This window comes from Ursus americanus, chromosome 16 (assembly GCF_024610735.1).
Source record: "Ursus americanus isolate L20-20 chromosome 16, mUrsAme1.1.p, whole genome shotgun sequence".
NCBI classification, from domain to species: Eukaryota; Metazoa; Chordata; class Mammalia; order Carnivora; family Ursidae; genus Ursus; species Ursus americanus.
Window position 1 is genome coordinate 63,205,651 of NC_142142.1, and position 21,132 is coordinate 63,226,782.

Here is a 21,132-nt window from a genome sequence, read left to right on the forward strand (position 1 = left end):
AAGACCTCTGCCATCTTGGACCACTGCATAGCCGCGGGTGACCTAGAGAAGGAGGGCGCATCCCCCAGCTCAGCGAGTGTGCGCAGGGCTGAGCCCAGAGCTGGAGGGCCTCCCCGGGAGGAGGTCAGTATGCCTGAGAGCCGGCAGGGTCTCCAGGGACCAGTGCCCCCTCGAGTTCACCAGGAAAGGGTGGAGCACATCCGTGCCTGAAGGAAGAGGGCCGAGCCGAGCAGCGTCCTGCCTGCCACGGGGGACGGAGCTCCCAACAAGGACCGAGCCTCCCTCTCCCTGCAGAATAAAGCCTCCACGGGAGGAAGCAAAGGCATGTTCTTTAGGAAATTGTAAAAAGCCAGCTGTGAACAATAGTGTTTGTCCCTGAGTTACCTAGATACAGAGGGAGATAAGATACTTGTGCGTTCCCACCGCAGATAAGGGTTGTAAGCAGAGAATGTGTAAAACAGCCCGACGGAAAGCCCTGCGGCTGGACTGGGCGCTCTGCCCCTCAGCAGACGGCTGCGCGTCCCCCCTGGGGGACTCGGGTGTGATTTGCTGCCGTCCTGACTCCTTGCGCCATCGAGTGACCGATGTTCGGGCCCGGCACACGGCCCTCCATCCACAGCGGGCTGCCCAGAGGGGCACGTGCGCGTCCGGGCCTGTGCGGGAGTTCCTTCAGGCTCTGCGGTGGCCAGGGCGTCGCCAGTCCAGCAGACGTTCTCTAGCTGTGACCGCGTGCGCGGCGAGGACTCGAGCAGAAAGCCTCGGGCAGCAGGAGGCCGCGAGCCCACTCAGTCCTGATGTCCGTGTTCTAGTAAGTAAATCTGCTTTTGCCCTGGAACAGCCGTGACCGGCGATCCTAAAATCCTTGCATGCCTTAGTGGCTGTAAACGGGCTGGTTTCTTCCATTATTATGAAGTTAAAGGCAGTTTTTAGAACTTCCTTGAGATAGCTAAAACTTCTCAAGTTTTCCTCTTTAGGGAAAAAGCTGCCGTAAGGAAACTGATCGTGGGTCATCTTGCACCCAGATCAAGGGGTTTGACTCCGGTAGGTTTTGTTTTGCTTTTGAAAAACCTCAGTAGATGCACTTGGTTAACGTACTAGTTACGTGCACAGCGGCTGAGGGAGGCAGGAGTCCGTGCGAGCCCGGTCCTGCAGGTCACCCAGCGTTTGATGAGCTCAGTGGGTTAACGTACTAGTTACGTGCACAGCGGCTGGGGGAGGCAGGTGTCCGTGCGAGCCCGGTCCTGCAGGTCACCCAGCGTTAGATGAGCTCAGTGGGTACCTTGCAGATGGTCCACAGTAGAAACCGCTTTCCCCTGGGGGCCGGGCGGGGGGCACCTAAGTATTAATAGCCTTTAAAACATGAATACTGGGGTTGGGGGGGGAGTAGAACTTGTGCTGAGCTTAACCCGCAGGGCTTTTGTGAAGATTTTTAGAGGCTGAAGGTAGAGTCTTAGGCTGCTCGGGAAGTCCGCTTGGGCCCCGGCAGCATTTTGAAACCGCTGGCTCCTGTCGCGGGTGTGTGGTTCCGTCCCCTGCCTTTCTCTTGCGTAGTTCAAAGGAAAGGGATGCGAGGTGAGCCGACACCTCTCCGTGCCTCAGTCTCCCCGTTGGAGCACCTACCTGACAGGGATGTTGTGCGGGTGACGTGAGAGTGTGCACGTCGGAGGCGCCATGTGAGTGTTGGCCCTGGTGGCGCAGGCACCGCGGTCAGGAGCGGAGGGTGCGAGCTCTCGCCAGCGTGCAGGAACCCACCTGGGCTCCGACACAGCACCCGGTGGTTCGGCCCCCGCGCCTGCTGTCCCCTCACTCTGTCCTCTCTGCACACGTCCATGTGGACCCCGATATGTGCTGGGCTCGGTGCCACGCACGGTGGGAGCTGCGGGCATCATGGGGCCCAGACGATGCTCGTAGGATGCCGAATCCCACTGAGAAGGCAGCTCTGATGGACGATGAATGTGCCGCGTGCAGAGGCCGTGGGGGCACGCAGAGCGGGAGAACCGCGAAGGAAGCCGCCCTTGGACACGGTGCTCACAGACGGGGTGAGGGAGGACACACACATCCTTGGGGACTGTGCTGGGGAGGGGGTGCGTGGCCCCTGGTGAGATGGCGGGGAGGGGCCATACGGGCCCCCCTCACGGCGACCATGGGTGAGCAGGTGCTTAGGCCGGGCCTGGGACTGGCACTGCCCCCCGCCCCTTTCCAGAACGCCACACAGCAGCCATGTGAGAGGAGGAGGCCGAGCTGTGCCACCCTGGGAACCCTGTGTTCCTGTCCTGCCCCAGCTGCCCTCACACGCTCCGGGGACAACCACGTACCCCGCGAGACACAGGCTCCCTCCTAGAAGACAAACCGATGCAGACACGCCTGCCTTCATTCCACTGTGCACGTTAGCAAACACGGTTTCTCCCTCCTCCGGCATTTCCCAGAGACCTGTGTGTCTGAGACGCGAGCTCGCGAGCACGCTCGTGGAGGGTGCGATCCCATGACCGAGTCTGAACTCTGAGCACAGGAGTCTTCTGTGCCCTGGGTTTGTTTCCAAATCTGTAGTAAAAACCCCTGCATAGGCCCCAAGGCTTATTGTGGGGTAAAATGACACAGTATGGAGTACTCAGTAAACCTTAACTGGCTTATATGCAGTGCATTCATCTCCCCAGTCCTGGGAGACGGTTCCGTCCTCAGGGGCTGTGAGCGCCAGCCGTCTTTATCCAGACGCTCGCGTGGCGCCTCAGCTTTGTTCTGCCGGCCTCCACTGTGGGTCTTGCGTTGGCATCGGCCGCCCTCTCTGGGCCCCGCCTCTCCCCATTTCCTGCTCGGAATCAGCAGTCAGCGAGAAAAGCACATAACAGAACTTGTTAGCAGTGTCTCTAAAATTAAAGCAATTTTCTTCCTTAATAGGGGCTGAGAGGCTTTTTAAATCTCAATTGATTCTTTTTAATTTTTCTTTTGTCATTATAAGCTTTGAAAAAACTGTACAAGTTAGTAACGGGTGCACGTTATGTCTTGGGCAGCCTGGAAGCACATACAACTAAAGACGGATCTCGTCCCTCCCCTCCCTTCCCGGTAATGCCCCAGGAATATTGCCGGTGCGAATAACCCAGAAGGGTGTATGCACGGTGTCCTGCACTTGCTTTCGGGACTCGAGTGCAGAATGCTATTTTGTGCAGTCCTGGTTGTTGGGTGCGGACAGAGCCTGGAACTCCGGGTCCTCTCCAGGTTCCCCTGGTTTGGGCACCGGGCAGGAGCTTGGCCCGGTGCGTCTCTGGGGCGGGACTGGAGGCAGCAATCAGGAGGGCGTGAGCGGGGCCCAGGGACTCCCTTCTCAGGTGACTCACTCCAGTGCGTCAGGCCAGCGGCTGGCAGGACTCCGTTCCGTTCGTCCTGGTGTTGCTTGAGCGTCTTCACGACCTGGGGGCATGCTTCCCCCAAACTGAGCGGTCCCAGCGATCCCTAAATCCTGGAGAGCCAGGCAGAAGCTCTCCTCCTTGACATCCAGTCTGGCAGTTGCATAGTGTCACCTGCGCTGCCCTATGTGCGCTTGAAGGAGGTCTCTAAGTCAGGTGTCCACACAAGGGAAGCGCAGTCAGGCATCACCGTGCGGGGAGGCCCATCAAAGGAGCTGGGGGGCACGTGAACCCGTTGCCGTGTGTGCAGCCCCGTGTCCTTCACAGCCACCTTCGTTAGGTTCGGTGGAATGGACGTCCCACGACCTTCTCAGCCCCACCCCCATTGGCGCGTATCTTCTTGTAACTAGTCTGCAGTGAACACACACACACACGGCTTTACCAGCTTGCGCCAGGTGGCCAGACTCGCGGACGCGGGATGTTGGGTCCGTCGTGGGGTTGGTTGCATGGGAAGGCCCACGGGATGGACCTCAGCACACAAGAGCCGGCACATGTGCAAACACACTTTGCCCTTGAGCCTTGCTCTGTGCGGACTGGAGCTCGCACACAAGCAGCATCGTGAGACCGAACTGCAGCCGAAGTTAAACACGCGAGCAGTGGAGTGGACTCAACGTGAATGCAGTCAACACAGCGTGGAGCAGCAGAAGTGAGAACACAGTACCTCCGGCGTGAAGCCACTTGTATAAAACTTCAGCGCGTGGCAAACTGTATTACGTGGCTTAGAAATCGTGTGAAGGAACAACACGAGCCCAGGATAAACTCAGGATGGTGGTTTCTCCACGGACCGCACCGTGGATGGCGCTCCTTTCAGGAGGTCCTTCCATCAGGTTTTTACGAATCGGGACAGTAAGAACACGGATGGTCATGTGATTCTCTGTACCTTCTTGTGGGTCTTCAGTTTTAGTTACTTAGTTTTTCAATTTTTTTTTTTTTTTTTGCTTAAAAAGAGAGGCTTTCATTATATAAGTTTTTAGAAATCTGCAATGCGCTTACTTTACCGTCCCTGTGGTCTTCGGTACAAACGTGTGTTTGCAGGTAGTAATTTTAGCGCGGTGACGGCGGTCGGTGGCGGGACAGCTGAAGGGAATGCAGGAGAGCCTCCCCAGCAGAAAGGTCCACAGCCCCGTGGCGGTTTGCTCAGCACCTCCTGCTGCCGCGTGGGGCAGACCCCAAACCTTGGAGTCCGCGTTCTCCTCTGTGAACTGCAGGGAACAAACCCCCTTTTCGGTGCTCTTATACAGACCCCGTGACATTTTCTAAAAACTAAAACCGTGCAAGCACCTGCGTACCGTGACCAGCACGCAGCAAACCTCAGCACCTGCTCCCTGCTCCCGCCGCCAACTACTTTGTGGGTCCCAATGCCGTTTCTGCCATTTGAACTACATGTTTTTAGTAACTGCAAAGTGGACGTTTCTCTTTAGTCTCGCAAGAAAATGTGTTTGTATTGAGTATTTCCTGATCCCTTTATCCAGCGAACGGAGATGACTTCCTGACGGCTCGCGGACTGCACGGCTGTCCCTGCAGATTCCCTTGTGCCGACCCGAGCAGATGGCTTTTGTGCTGCGTGTCTCTGTGGCAGCACTTTGAGCTCGTTCGTGACCACACTTTCTCGTGGCAGCTGCAGGTCACACAAGCTCGTGCTCTGTGGTTAGAGCATAAATCTCCTATAATTGAGCAGAAGCTCCACGGCACAGCCTTCTGGGGCTGCAAATAATTGCTCCAATGACGTCATTTCAGAGCCGCTTTCCAAACGTGTTAGCCGTGCCACAACAAGGAACCGATCCGTGGGGGTGTGAGCAGCTCTGCTTGGTGTTTCCATGGAGACACGGGTGGGGTGTCCTCGCTGTCGGTTTGTAGAGCACAGAACATCGGGAGTGTTTGCTACGTGCCCCCCTGAGGTCTGCTGAAACTCAGAGGGATTCTGAGAGCGCTCTCTGTTCTGGGTAAGCATTCTCTTAGCGACTGCTGAAGGCCACCGCGAGGCTGCGACAGTCACTGGCCCCAACCAAAGCTTTTCGACTTGGCGACTCTCCTTGCACAGCTGTCAGCCAAACGCAGGGACAGCAGACGCTGAAGTCACACTGGCCAAGTTCCAATCCTGGCTCCTCGTACTGCTTCGTGCTGACATTTCTGACCCCGCGTGCCTTGGTTTACATCTGTAAAACAGGATGACCGGGCGTCTGCCTGCTAGGGGAATGAGGACAGTCGCTAGTGTTTGTGGAATATTGAGAACAGCGTCCGGCTCAGAATCAATACGGGCTGAGCGTTGACCCCACACGTACGAGCAGGGCAGACAGCTCTAGGGCTCCTTCCAGTCGGGTCCGGCCCCACACGGTAAAGGAAGACTGCAGAGCATCAGCAAATAGGGTTTTCTTTCCCTCTGACCAAACCAGAAGCCGCAGAGCACGCGAGCCTAGCGCAGCTCCGGAGGGTCCCGTCAGGGCAGAGGGCGGGCTGGACAGGGTCGGACATGGTCTGACTGTGGTCCCACCCCAGTGCACGGCGACAGGTCAGCGGTCTTAAGCCCAGTGACCCCGTGTGGTCGGTGCGTCCTGCTTTGGGAGCGGCTTGGTCGCAGCAGTCCCGTGCCGTGTGCTGTCGGCGCCGGCCGCGGCTCCCCCCAGAGCGCTTACCCACAGACATCAGGGAGACGACCACGGCCACGCAGGGTGTCCCCACGCCGGAGCCCCACCAGTACACTTGGCACGCAGCGTCCGGGGGGAGGGATACCGTGCTGCCCTGAAGCCACGCGCTGCTGGTACTTGCCTGAGAACAAGCACGACGGCCAAGACCAGTGTTTTCTAACTAAATCACCGCAGTAATGCTTTACGGTGCGAAGCCATGAATTCCTCTGTGAGTCTTACACGCTGTTTAACACTTAACTGACCGACAACCTGTATGAGGAGCTAGACCCCTTCTCTCGTGAAGGCGTGAGGGGCCGGAGTAGCCACTGTGGGCGTCCAAGGCCGCGTGATCTGCGCTACACTCCGCTGTGTCCCCGCATGACGGCAGCCTCACACGGGTCGTGAACAGGTCAGGGGCCGCGTTCCAGGAACACTTCTCTTCTGGAACAGGTGGTGGCCGACTGGCCTGCAAGCCAGAGTTTGTAGATCCTCGTGTGTGTGGTCTCTGCCCAGCGGGTAGCAGATCACAAGAGCACTCATGGGGTGGCGGGGGCGCCAGGCCCCCACAAAGAGTCAGCACCTCTGGGCCACTGCCCCAGCGCCTGACATGGTGACATGGGCCCCATTGCGCCCCTGGGCCCCCGCCTGCCCCAGCTCAGCCTAAATGCCGCTCTTAGCACAACCACCCTCCATCAAGGGGAGCAGGTCTGGCCCCCAGCCGCCTGTCCTGTCCCCCTTTCCCATCCACGGGTGTCCCGCTCATGGTCTCGGCACCTCACTCCCGCTCCAAGCAGAACCCGTGAGAGCTGGGGACCTTAGGGTATCGTGTTCTCTGCCGCGTCTGGTACACACCTGGCACGTGTTACCTTTCAGTAAAGGCTCAGCGAATCGGTGCGTGCCCCACGCTTCCCGCTGTACCCCTGTGCACGTGTGTCCTCGTGCACGGCTCCCTCCCGCAGGACAGCCACCTCCTGCCCTTCCCAACCCAGACCTGCGTGGAAGCCGCTCCTCCGCGCTCTTCCTCCGTTCGCGCCAGTGCTGTTTCTGCTCTCGCCGCGGCTGCTCTCTGTGGCACACACCGTCATGCGTGCTGTTGTGAGTAACAAGTACACGCCTGAGTCCGTACCAGGCAGAGATGCCCTTAGATTGGGTTTTCTTCATAGCACTCGTAATACTTAGCATGTCTTATACACAGGCAACCAGTAAACACGTCTGCTGTATCATCAGGCAAAATGTGTAGACTCAAGTGCTGAATTTAACTGAATTCAGCTTTAACGGGACAGCACTTTGTTCCCTCATTTGCAGGGCTCACCGTGAAAGGCTGATTTGTCGCCACTGGTCCAGCTTTCCACCCGATCGGTCTGGGAGCTGTACTAATTACCGTACCTCAGTGCCCGACACGTAGCATGGTACTGATGTTCGTGGAATCACGTGGTGATTGAAACTGTGCGGGAACGCACGAGTCATCAAAGTGTTAAAGTATGATCTATATTTTTAAGGACGATGAACAGGAAAGCTGAAAAGCCGTAGCTTTGAATGCACAAACTTATAACTAAACGTGTGTCTGGAAGCACCATCTTGAGCTGCTTTTCTCAGCAGAGCCGCGACAAAGCGGGGTGTCCCGCAGGCTCCTTCTCCTGCTACGGGTGAGCCGGCACCTCGCAGGAAGCCTCTGGAGGTACACTTCAGCTCTGCACCCTTCAGCTCGCCCGTTTCCTCCCGAGGAGTGTGTGTTTCCTAGCTGGTCTGACCTCAGAAGTGTGTGCGGACCGAGGTTCCCTTCTGGTGCGTGCGTGCAAGTGGTGAGTGCTGCCCGAAGCACGGCTTGAGTGTGGCCCCCGAGCTGTGGTATGCCGTAGGTTCCCTGTCAGAAGGTTTTAAAATTGATCTTGTGATTTTTAAAATTTAATCTATGGGTAACTGAGAAGTATATTCTAATGTTTTAGGAACTGGGCAGTTATCTTTTCAATGTTGATTTTGGCTTAAATTCACAATGGCCAAAATTCATATTCTTTCAATCCTTGAAACTCACTGGCTCTTGACGTTGAGACTCCTGTTTGCTGAATGTGCCATATGCTCTTGGAAAGTACTGAGTTTTAGATAGAAATGTATATTGTTGATGAAGTCAAATTTGTTAATATTATAAAATCTTCTTGATTTTTTTTAATCTCATTCTTTCCCCTCAAGTTGCCAAAATTCCAGCTCCACAGATTGTTTCTCCCTATTGGGTCTTTCATTTTTCTTTGTATGTTTCTCCTGTTATATATAAAATGGAGCTTCCCGCTCGCCTGACCCTTTTACGAAATGTCCTTTCTTACAACATTTCCAATTACGACTTTGATCTTCAAGACTACTGCGTGTGATTACAGTTCATAAGCATGGTTAGAAGCATGACTGGTAAACATGTTGCAGGTGTACAGGTGCGGATTTGATCTCTGCTCAGTGAAATGGTCACAGTGACTCGTCACCACTTGCCAGCATTCGTAGGTAAAAATCCTCATCACAAAAAATGTTGCGATGGACTCTCCCACCACCTTTCAGAGACACAGTACAGTCACCGTGCTGCGTGTCACACCCTTGACCTGCTTACTTTATAACTGGACGTTTGTGCCTTCTGACCCCCTTCATTCATTCTGCCCCCCGGCCCCACCCCTGCCCCTTGCAGCCACCAGTGTATCATGTCTGTGAGCTTAATTTTTTTAATTTCACATGTAAGTGAAATCATGCAGTATTTCTTTCTCTGACTTCTCTCAGCATAATTCCCTCGAGACCCATCCACATTGTCACAGACGGCAAGGTTCTTTCTGATGGCTGAGTAACACTCCACTGTACGTTTACCACATCTTCATCCGTGCGTCCGTCAGCGGACACCTGGATCGTCTCCGTAACCAGCTACTGTCAGTAATGCTGCCGTGAACGTGGCAGTGCGGACGCGCTCTCAAGTTAGTGTTTTTGTTACCTTAGGATACAAATAACTGGAAATGGAACTTCTAGATCACATCGCAGCTCTACTTTTAACTTTCTGAGGAGCCTCCACACGGTTCTCCAGAGTGGCTGCACCAGCTTGCATTCCCGCCAGCAGTGCACAAGGTCCCCCTTTCTCCACATCCTCGCCAACACCTGTTATTTCCTGGGTTGCTGATTTTAGCCATTCTGACAGGTGTGAGATGATAGCCACTGTGGTTTTGATTGGCATTTCCCTGATGATTGGGGACGTGGAGCATTTTTTCACGTGTCTGTTGGCCCTCTGTGTGTCTATGGAAAAATGTCTCTTCAGATCCTCCACCTGTTGTTTTTAGTTGGATAGTTTTTCTTTTGCTGTTGAGTTGAATGACCTCTTTATGTATTCTGGGTATTAACCCCTTATGAGATGATTTGCAGGCTGCCTTTTCATTTGTTGGCGGCTTCCTTGGCTGTGCAGAAGCTTTCTAGTTTGATGCAGTACCATTTGCTTATTTTGGGGTTTTTTTTGTTGCCTTGGCTTTTGGGGTCAAATCAAAAAAACAATAGCTGTGACTAACGTCAAGGAGCTTACTGCCTATGTTTTGTGGTAGGAGTTTTATGATTTAAGTCTTAACATTTAAGTCCTTAGTCCATCTGAGGTTAACTTTTATATACGGTGTCGGACCATGGTTTACACTGTTTTCCCCATAGTATACTCTTGAATCCTTGAGCATAAATTAATTGACAGTATGTCCATGGGTTTACTTCTGGGTGGTCTGTTCTGTTGATCCGTGTGTCTGTTTCTATGCCAGTGCCATACCGTCTGGATTGGTGCAGATTTGTAATATAGCTTGAAATTAGGAAGCATAATGTCTCCACCTTTGTTCTTTTGTCCGGATTACTTTGGCTATTTAGAGTGTTTTGTGGTCCATACACATTTCAGGATTTCCCATTTTTGTGAGACATGCCATTGGAATTTTGATTGGGATTGCACTGAATTACAGAAAGCTTTGGCTAGAATGGATTTTTAGCAATATTAATTTTTCCAGTCCCCGAACACGGAATAATTTTCCATTGTGTCATCTTCAATTTCTTTCATCAGTGTTTTATAGTTTTCAGTATGTAGGTCATTCACCTTCGTGGTTAAGTTTATTCCTAGGTATTTTCTTCTTTTTGATGCAGTTTTAACACAATTGTTTTCTTAACTGTGCTTCCTGCAGGTTCCTTATGAGTGTTTAGAAATAAAACACATTTTTGTATACTGATGTCTGTATCCTGCAACTTAACTGAATTCATGTATTAGTTCTAACAGTTATTTTGGTGGTGTCTTCAGGGTTTTCTGTATATAATACCATGTCATCTGCACATAGTGACAGTTCTACTTTTTCCTTTCCAATTTGCCTTTTATTTTTCTTGACTAATTGCTCTGGCTAGGGCTTCTAATATATGTTGAAGAAAAGTGACAAGAGGGGGTGTCCTTGTCTTGTTCCTGAGCTTATAGGAAAAGTTTTCAGTTTTTCAACATTGAATATGATGTTTGCTCTGGATTTGTCATATATGGCCTTTATTATGTTGGGGTACATTCCCTCTATTAACTACTTTATTGAGTTTTTATTGTAAACATGTTAAATTTTATCATGTGCGTTTTCTGCATTTGTTGAGATGATCATAAGATTTCTAGCCTTCATTTTGTTCATGTGATGGGTAACACTGAATTGCACAGACATGAACAGACCAGACCTATTACCACTAAGGAGATCGGATCATAAACAAAAACCTCCCAACAAACCAAAGTCCACGACCAGGCGGCCTCACTGGTGAGTTCTGCTCAACCATCTTTGCATCCCTGGAATAAATAACACTTGATCATGATGTAGGACCCTTTTAATAGATTGATGAATATGGTTTGTTAATACTTTGCTGGGAATTTTTACATCTCTATTCATCAAGGATATCGGGCATTACATTTCTTTGCTTGTGACATCCCGATCTGGTTTTGTTTATCAGGGTAACGCTGGCCTGGTAAAATGTGTTTAGAAGTGTTCCCTTCTATTTCTGAAAGAGTTTGAGAAAGGTTGTTGTTTCTTTCAATGTGGAGCAGAACTCACCAGTGAGGCCATCTGGTTCTGGACTTCGGTTTGTTGGGAGGTTTTTGTTTACTGATCCAATCTCCTTAGTAGTAATAGATCTTGTGTGTTCAAATTGTTCTTTTTCCTCATGATTCAGTCTTAGAAAGTTGTGTTTTTAGGAATGTACCCATTTCTTGCAGGTTGTCCAGTTTGCTGGCATATAATTATTCCTAGTGGTCTCTTGTGGTTCTTTGTAATTCTGTAGTATCCATTGTAACATCTCTTTGATTTCTGATTTTATTTGTCCTTTTTCTCTTGGGGATTCTAGCTGAAGGTTTGTCAATTTTGATCATCCCTTCAAAGAACCAGTTCCAGTTCTTTGTTTCATTGATCTTTTTAGTCTTCCGTTTTTATTTATACTGTGATCTTTATTGTTTCCTTTCTTCTACCAACTTTGGGCTTTGTTCTCTAGTTGCTCGAGGTATAAAATTAGATTGTTTGAGATCTTTCTTGTCTCTTGTGGTAGACATTTATCTCTATAAACTTTTCTCGTAGAGCTGCTTTTGCTGCAACCCGTAAGTTTTGGTATGTTTTACTTCCATCTGTCTCAAGGTATACTTTGATTTCCTTTTTGCTTTCTTTGAACCATTGGTTGTTAAGTAGTGTACTGTTCAAACTTCATGTATTTGTGAATTTCTAGTTTTCTTCTCTTAATTTCTAGTTTTATACCATTGTTGGAAAATACGCTCAGTATGATTATTTTTTCTATTTTATTAAGACTAGTTTTGTGGTCTAAAATCGTATCTGTTCTGGAGAATGTCCCATGTGTACTTGGGAAGAATGTGTATTCTGTTGCTTTAGGATGGAATGTTCTATGTATGTCTGTGAAGTCCATTTGGTCTAAAGTATTGTTTAAGGCCAATATTGTTTTTTACTTTTCTAATTTTTTTTTAAGATTATTTTAGAGAGAGGGGCGCCTGGGTGGCGCAGTCATTAAGCGTCTGCCTTTTCAGGGTGTGATCCTGGCGTTATGGGATCGAGCCCCCCATCAGGCTCCTCCACTATGAGCCTGCTTCTTCCTCTCCCACTCCCCCTGCCTGTGTTCCGTCTCTCGCTGGCTGTCTCTCCTCTGTCAAATAAATAAATAAAATCTTTAAAAAAAAATTAGAGAGAAAGCAGAGCAGGGCAGATGGCGGGGGGGGGGGGGACTCTCAAGCAGACTTCCCCATTGAATGCAGAGCCCGATGCGGGGCTCAGTCCCATAACCCCAAGATCATCCACCTGAGCTGAAACCAAGAGTCTGATGCACAACCGACTGAACCCCAGGCGCCCATCCAGCGACCTAACTTAATGAAAATAGGGTTTTAAAGTCCCTTGCTATTATTGTTTCTATTTCTCCCTTTTGATCTATTAAGATTTGCTTTATACATTTTGGTTCTTTATGTTGGATGCATAAATATATACAAATGTTTTATGCTCTTCTGGGATTGACCTCTTTATTTAATGCCCTCTTTTGTCTTATTTCACTGTCTGTTTTAAAGTCTATTTTGGGGGTGCCTGGCTGGCTCAGTTGGTAGAGAATGTGACTCGTAATCTCAGGGTCATAAGTTCAAGCCCCACATTGGATATAGAGCCTACTTAAAAAAAAAAATACATCAAACCCCTTTGTCTGACAGAAGTGTAGCTGTCCCAGCCTCCTCCTGTTCTCCATTTGCATGGAGTAACCCTTCGTCCCTTCACTTTCAGTCTGTGCCTTTGGGTCTGGAGTCTCTTGTAGGCAGCATATAGCTTGGGTCCGTCTATTTCAGCCACTCAGCCATGCTTTCTTTTGTAGAATGTAGTCCACTTGCATTTAAAGTAATTATTGATAGGTATGTTTTTTTTCCACTGCTGTGTTCCTTCTGTGGTCTGAGGGGTGTCTTCAGTGGTGAGCTTGGGGTCCTTTCCCATGTGCGTCTCCTGTAGGTCACTGCTCTGCGGTTACCACGCGACTGGGAGAGGATTTGACAACTTACATTTAGGACAGTCTGTCTCAAGCTGATGACGTTTGAGTCCATTCTGAAGCTCTACGTTTCTCGGCTCCCTCCCCCCAGTGTTTTATGACTTCGTCACATTACATCTTTCATACTGTATATCCCTTAACTAATTACTATGGTTCTACTTTTACTGCTTTTGTCTTTTAACCTTCACATGGCTAGTAAGTCAGGAATCCACCACCTTTACGTTAGATTCGTCTGCATCGTACCTTATCTTCATGTTTTCCTGTTACTCATCAGCACCTTTAACGTTTCTTGTAAGGCCGGTCCGGTGGTGATAAGCTACTTGAGCTTTTGCTTTTCTGGAAAACTCTTCATTTCCAAATGACAACTTTGTCAGACCAAGTATTCCTGGTTTGGATAAAATGATCGCAGCTCCCTACTTTTACCCGACTCTGTCCAGTGGCTCTGAAGAGTTTCTGCTGGCAGAGGGGGGAGCAGGCTGGTGCGGGCACGTGTGTGTGTGTGCACGTGTGGTGTATCCAAAAGCAGCACTGTGTTCATTGTTTTACTCTGCAAAGATCATTGTGTTGTGAAGATGTGATACAAACACTGGTTCTGTGCTGTTTCACTACAATCACATTCATGCACTAGTTCAAAAAAAGGAAGATTTCGGTTCTAGAGTGTGTTATGTCCATATGGAGCATTCGGATTAGTTCAAGTTCTTATTTGTATCCTCTACTTGGAATAACTAATTTATTGGTCTGTGTAGTACAAAATTATTCTTTTGGCCTTTTTAAAAAATTAAATAATACTTTGTGGGTGAGACCACACAGTAGGGACCCAGAGTTGAAAACGTACTAGGAATCGAATAGTAAAAGCTTATAGGCAAATAAGCAGCACTATTAAAATAAGCCTGTACAGTTAAACTGAGAAACAAAAAATTTAAAGTCTTTTAAGAAAAAATCCAAATAAGGGGAAGATGGGATGTTGGTGGAGGAAGCAATCTGTGTGGGCGCGGGTCGGCGCTGCTGGGACGGAGGCGGCAGCCCGGGCGCCCTCCGCTGGTGCTCGGATGGCCAGAGCGACACAGGCCGACACAGGCGGCAGAAGGCAGCAGTAAGCCTGCAGGATGCTCAGAGACGCGACACCCATGCAGGAATCTGTCCGTTCACATTAAAGGGGCAAAGAGAGAAGAGCCCTTTCAGTCCCTCAACAGCATGGACTAAATTACAGGGACTAAGGCGCCCATGGCCGGAAAGGCGGTGAGGTGGTGACGTTACGAAGACGGTACCGTGTCAAGTAAGCAGGCTTTGGTCACAGCATACCTGATACACACGCAGCTAAGAGGAAGTCTTTTTCCAAATGGGAAGCGAGGGATTTTCTCTTTAGGCGTTTTGGGGAGTAGTGACAGGATCAGTACCTGACTTTTCATGACAACCTCCATGTGAGGTGTGACCCGAGGGGCTGGCCCAGGTGCTGGCCGTTATGAAGCCTCCAGAGACAGGCTGAGGGAGATGATTTCCAAGCAGCCACGCTGGGCGCCAGCAGGTGACGTCCCAGTGCACTCGGGAAGTCTCCTTGACCTTCCCAGAGACGCGCTCTGTTCCTGTCCCGCGTGGGGGTTAACACACAGCTCGTGCTCGCTGGTCCTGATGCTCCTGGGAAGGAGGTGACACAGAAACCGCTTCTTGACAGACCCTTCCTTCCTCTGTCCACCCGTCCATCCACAATACTGGTGGCAGGGCGGCAGTAAGAGGTTCCGACAGAGATGGTTCAGACACGGTCCTCATCCTGAAGGAATGCAGTCCTCTGGGTTATTTCCTACCTTCCACTAGTTCCTAACTTGGTGGAAACGCAGGCTGGGATCCCGCAGGGTCGTTCACCATCTGAGATACTGAGTTGCTGTAAAACGCTGGTATCGGCGGGTTCAGCGTCTTCGTGCTGTTGTGTCTGACCGTGGAGGCCACCGCGACCGGGTCGATGACCTGAGCCTCGGCCCCAGTGCTAACGTTTCTCGATCCTCCTGCAGAGAATGTCACCGCTGTGACCTCCAACCACACGAGCCAGCCCGCCAGCACCGTGAGGCAGTCGACGACTCCAGTGTCTTCCGTCTCCAAGACAGAGCCCGTCACGGCCTTGATGTCCACAACAGCTACAACCACAGCACCCAGAGGCTCTGGAGACAGTACTAACACCAGCTCAGTTTCACAGAACACGACCCAGACGACGCCAGCCACAGTCACCACCACAGCCCACAACAGTTCAGCCACATCTGTTTCTTCATCTGTAACAAGTAGGTATCAAAGCTACCCTGTTTCTGTGCTGAACGTAGGGGTCACATGCCATCATCGTGCCGTTCTGCAAAAGCAGAAATGCGGACGGGGTGTCCTGTTGCATATATCAGCCACAGGGCCGTGTCCTAGCAGGGAACTGTACCTTCCGTGGTTTGAAAAAGTGCCTGGACCTCCGGCTCCCTCGTTACAGGGCAGAACTAGGCAGCATCAGCCCCTGGGTTTCTCAGCCCCAATCGTGGTTAACGGTGGTTCATTTCTGCCACTGAGCTCATCACGTGGTCTCAGGCAAGCACTGCTGTCAGCCAGCACTGACCTTGTCACGTGTGCAGAGGTCAGCTGCATGGAGAAGCTCGTGGCTACATGGATGAGCACAAGCAGAAGGCTTTCTGGTTTCCACTCCAGCCTTACTACAGTTTATGTTCCGAAATCAACTATAATGTCTCCAGGGCTTTCAGTGTGATAAAGCCAAAACAGTTTAAGTCCCCCAATTTATTCCAAAGGAGAAATTTAAGTTAGAACCATTTGGACAGGATCCAGCAGCAGGATCACCACTGGCATGCCCGGACCTGTGGTTAAGGCGTGAACACTTACGAGGACCAATACAATAAGGAAACACATTTCCCCACATCGGGGGCTGTGGTCGAAGGTCGGGGTCCAGCAGAACAAAGACCCTCAGATGCTGGGGCGGCAGGTGCGGGGGGAGAAGTGCTGGATCGGCTGCAGGGACCCAGAGCCCAGCCGTCACCCAACACAAAGCAGGCTTTCTCAGAAAATCAGAGTGGCAGCTCGTTATAGTAAGGTTGTGTAAAAGCAACTAAAGCCTCTTTTTTTCGTTTTCTTCTAGTCACACCCACTATTAATTCTAAGGGAAATCCAGGATCAAAATTTGATATTGGCAGCTTTCTTGGCGGTATTGTGTCAACACTGGGAGTTCTGTCGATTCTTTACATTGGATGCAGAACGTATTATTCGAGAAGAGGCATTCGGTATAGAACCATGTGAGTTTTGACCAGAACTTATTTCTGTATTTCCTTAAATACCACGACAAAATGCTAGAACAGAACCCCAAGTTTAGGAATCGCATTCCATTAATCCTCTGTGCCCACGGCAAATCGTTCATTACCTGCAAACACAAATGGATGTACGTGCCTATGAAAATGTTGTACTTACGTTGTCTCTTTTCAGTCGGGCCTGTAAGCGTAAAAAACACCTGTTCGGGCCCCGGGAGGGTGCCGGCGAGTACGTCTGAAGTTAGGGTGCACGCTACAGTCTTGTGGTTCATTCAGCCATTTCCCTTAGTGCATGTCAAAGCCAGTGGTTGCTTCGAAATTATTTTATGCTGGTCCCATGAAAGAAACCGAGGCCTTGCATATCTAGGAGTGAGCGCCCATGCAGGGGCCTAGTGCTCAGTGTGGCGCTACCGGGGACGTGGCAGGGGTCCGTCCCACACTGCCTTAGCTTCCGGTCCTGAGTGAAACAGGGTAATGACATGAGTCTGTCGTAGCGCACCTAACACGGGGCACATGTTCAAGGAGTCGTGGGTGCTTGGGGGGGTCAGAAGTTGCACAGCAGAGGTGTGGGTGTAAGTCGGCTGGAACCCGTAGCCATAAAGAAATGACTGTGCTGATCCTAGAACTTGAAGTTATTTAAATATGAGAACCAGACCACTTTGACACAAATGGAAAACAAAGTAATTTTAACTTCTGATCTATTACAGTGACGAACACGATGCCATCATTTAAGGAAATCCGAGGGCCGATGGAAAGATGATAGCTGCCCTCTCGATTAATTTTAGTCATTCTTGAAAAGAATACACAGGCCATGCATATAATGTACAACATACTATATAAACATGTAAAGATTCCTCACTGTTACTAAAGGTAAAAAGGGTTTGGTTTGGGTTTTTTAAATGAGTATTTGGAGCCTATCATGTTAAATAGTAAGAGAAGTCTGCCCTTTCTGTGGCACTGGTCCCACTGGGCAGTAACTGGACGACCACCTCACTGAAGGGCACAGTGCCACCGAGCCCACAAGTACGGACCGCAGGGTTTTCACACAAATGCCACACGGCAGAAACTCGAGGAATAAGCCAGCTTTTGCAGCTTAGTACTTGGTCTAGAAGCAACACGCACTGCCCCCTGCCCCACTCAGAACTAGACCCAGCTGTGGGGCTCGGCGCTGCTGGAGCCTGTGTTCCTACGACAGCTGCTTCCAACCATTTAAGTAGTGTTGCCTCCGGGTAATTTCAGTAAATTGCGATGTTGAGTTAGGTTTTTTGCTACTGTGAGAATAGTGTCACTACTGGCAATGGCTTTATTTCATATGCAAGCTAATTTTATGTGTGGTGAATATTTGTAAGAGATGCAGAACTTCACGTAGCGAGGACCATGTAACGCAATGTAAGCCTCCCGAACAAGCTGCAGGGCTCCGTCTGGGGGGCACCACCAACCACGGCTCTGTTCCTCAGCCCATTCCGCCTGCAGGACGACAGTGCTGCATTTTTGTGCACTGTTGATTTTACTCAGATTTGGGGAAATTGCATTTTTATATTGAAAAAAAAACCTTTGTATTGGGATTTTTAGTCCTCTCCAGGCCTCGTCTCCCGTGGAGGGACACTCGGCTGTATTACAGTAACAGAGAAAGCACAGTGTTGGAGGAACACTGGTGTCCCTCAGTGTCTCTCTGAGGGTTCGGTTTTATAGTTTATATTACAGCAGCCAAAACTCAGGGTCGTTTGGCAAAAAAAAAAAAAAAAGTATTTAGTCCTACTACGTGACCACCCAAGACAGAAATACCATCTTACTAAAGTACAGCCTGTTTCTGCTAATCCAAAAATAAGCTAAGAGCTGTCCTTGTGACCCTGCGTCTATATTGAATAAGATTTAAATGTAACTTGTGATCAGTTTTTGGTTTTCAGAGGATGCCAAGAATTTTTATAAAAGCATCATTTCTACTCGCTGTGCACTGGGCCGAGGCAAGGATCGGGTGACAGGGCAGGTCTGCAAGGCGCGCATTGTGGCGGGAAGCCCGGTCCGCCCCAGTCTGCAGAGAGAGGTGGGCTAGTTAGTAACATACCAGGCACCTGCCTGGGGTCCAGCTGCTTTCATTTCTTTGCAAAACAGACGTAAGCTGCAAGTAGATGCTTCTGTCTTAAGTACAACGCGAGCCTTTTAAATTGTTTCTGCAGCACTTGGAAGAAGGGTCGCTAGATACTTTGCCAGCTGCCTGTGCTTTGGGTCTAAACACTGTCTTATCTATCTGGAAGCTGTTATTATTTTCTGTCCCCGCACACAAAGGGGGAAGTGGGGGCACGAACCATGGCTTCCCCGGGGCGCACATGTCCTAATTCTGCTTGCATTGAGAATGTATTTACTTGAAGATCTATTAGAATCCAATCTACGACTTTAGATAACCCAAAACCTGAGTATTTCCCATACAGATAAATGAGAGTTAGCAACATATTAGAATTTTGTATTTTTCAGGAGAAAAACTTAAAGCAAATTCCTTTTCTCTTTTTATTATAATAACCAGCTTTTGGTATTTTCACTGTTACTGAGATCTATTTTTAGAATAAAATTTTGTTCTCCGTCTAAGAGTTTCGTGTGTGTGGTTTTGCTTCATTTCCTCAAACTCCAGAGAAATGAAAAGCCCCAAGTAAAGAGGCATATTTTAAGGGTAAAGTGACACTATTTAAGTGTGGTTGGCTGGACCAGCAGTCTCACCTGCAAACCTGGTAGAAGCAGGAAGTCGTCAGGACCACCCCAGACCTCCTGAATCCATGTTCCAACAGTCCTACCCGGAGAGTTTCCAGAACAGCAACGTTGGACAGGTGCTGCTCAGTTCATGCCACTTCTTTGTTCTGTTGGGTAGAAAACAGGTATAGTCATGTTAAATACGCATCAGCTGTACAGACCGCACAGCAAGATGCAGAGGGTGTCCCCCAAGCCCCCAGTGTGCCCTCAACCCCTGGGGACCTGACACAGATGCGGGGGGCAGGGTGCTGTGTCCACGGGACCCACTGCAGCTCTGCCTCGTCCCGGTCCTCAGAAGAACCCCAGCAGCCCTGGAGCCCGGTCTGCCCCTGCCCAGGCAAGGGGCTGAGCCCCAGGCCGGCCGCCACAGCTGAAAAGAGCTCTAGCCAGACTGAATCCACAAGTAGTAGAAACCCTCAACGGACCAGTTAGGGGTAAGCAGACCGAATCACTCATCAAAATTCTTCTAAAGAAAAGCTCAGGACTAGGTGGCCTCACTGGTAAAGTTTACCAAAGAATTTATGCTAATCCTTCCCAAAACAGGAGGGAACACGCCCAAATTCTTTTCTAAAAGTGCTGTCTCTGCCCAACGTGGGGTGTGGACTCCTGAGCTCACGAGTCACAGGCCCCACCTGAGCCAGCCTGGGCCCCGCCCGCCCGAAACACATTTTAAAAAGCCAGCATCACCCTAATACCAAAGCCAGAGAAGGACAAACCAGAAAACGTGAAGGTAAATCCCTCATGAGTATAAACGCAGGCATTTCTTCTACTATCAGACAGAACCCACCCCACTGGCAGGCTCACTCACCACGCCCATCTGGGACTCATCCCTGGGACGCAGGTAAACCCGTGCAGCACACAGCGCTGACAGACTGCGCCGTCTGGGTGCTTGCAGACACAGAAGCACCGACAACATTCAACATCTGCTCATGACAAAACCGTAGATACCGAAGGAACGTCCTTCCACGTAGTGACGTCCACGCAGGCCTCCAGCGGTCCAGGGTCAGGAGGGAGGCGGGGTGCCCACTACTGCACACAGCACAAGGAGTCCTAGCCACAACAGTCCTCATTTGCACACGTTTTCATAAAGTCCTAAAGACTCCACCAAAACTTGCTGGAGCTAATGGATATACTCCGTAAAGCTGCGGGATACAAAATCCACATTCCAACAACAGCGGCATTTCTATATACTGACGACAAAGTATCTGAAAAATAAGGACCATCCCATTTACAACAGCGTCAAAAACAAAATACTTAGGATTAAATTTAATCAAAGAACTGAAAGAGCTCTACCCTGAAAACCAGATATTGGCGAAAGACACTGAAAATATAAATAACAGAAAAAGCATCCCGTGTTCATGGAATGGTACAGTTTATACTAATGAAGCCCATAATTTGTAGTCCTCTGAAATCTGATGCCCATCCTACCTTTCCAACCTTGTTTCCCATTATTCACCTTCGTTGTCCAAAAATGCCTGATGCATTTGTCTTTCTTTGTATTTCTCCCTCTGCCTGGAAAATACTACCCAATACCTCTGTTGTCCAACTTAGCATACTCTAATCCTATTTAATCCTCAATAGCCAATTGCAGACACACAGATCAACGCAATAGAGTAGGGAGCCCAGAATAGACCCTCAGCTCTATGGTCAACTAATCTTCGACAAAGCAGGAAAAAATATCCAAAGGAAAAAAGACAGTCTCTTCAATAAATGGTGCTGGGAAAACTGGACAGCCACATGCAGAAGAATGAAACTGGACACTTCCTTACACCACACACAAAGATAGACTCTAAATGGATGAAAGACCTCAGTGTGAGACAGGAATCCATCAAACTCCTTGAGGACACAGGCAGCAACTTCTTGCTAGACACGTCTCTAAAGGGAAACAAAGACAAAAGTGAACTATTGGAACTTCATCAAGACAAAAAGCTTTTCTTTTTAATAATAATTTTTTATTATGTTAGTCACCATACAGTACATCCCTAGTTTTTGATGTAAAGTTCCATGATTCATTGTGTATAACACCCAGTGCACCATGCAATACGTGCCCTCCTTAATACCCATCACTGG

General features: G+C 49.6%; 1 protein-coding gene across 1 annotated transcript in view; it reads left to right on the plus strand.

The window, feature by feature from the left end:
• LOC123792500 (uncharacterized) overlaps nucleotides 1-18,903 on the plus strand; it is a 70,503-nt gene extending 51,600 nt beyond the window's left edge. The window contains exons 5-7 of the mRNA XM_045797641.2: nucleotides 15,046-15,309; nucleotides 16,155-16,308; nucleotides 17,028-18,903. The gene's annotated coding sequence lies outside the window, so the exon portion shown is untranslated. The remainder of the gene's footprint in view (nucleotides 1-15,045; nucleotides 15,310-16,154; nucleotides 16,309-17,027) is intronic.
• Nucleotides 18,904-21,132: the final 2,229 nt, after the last annotated feature.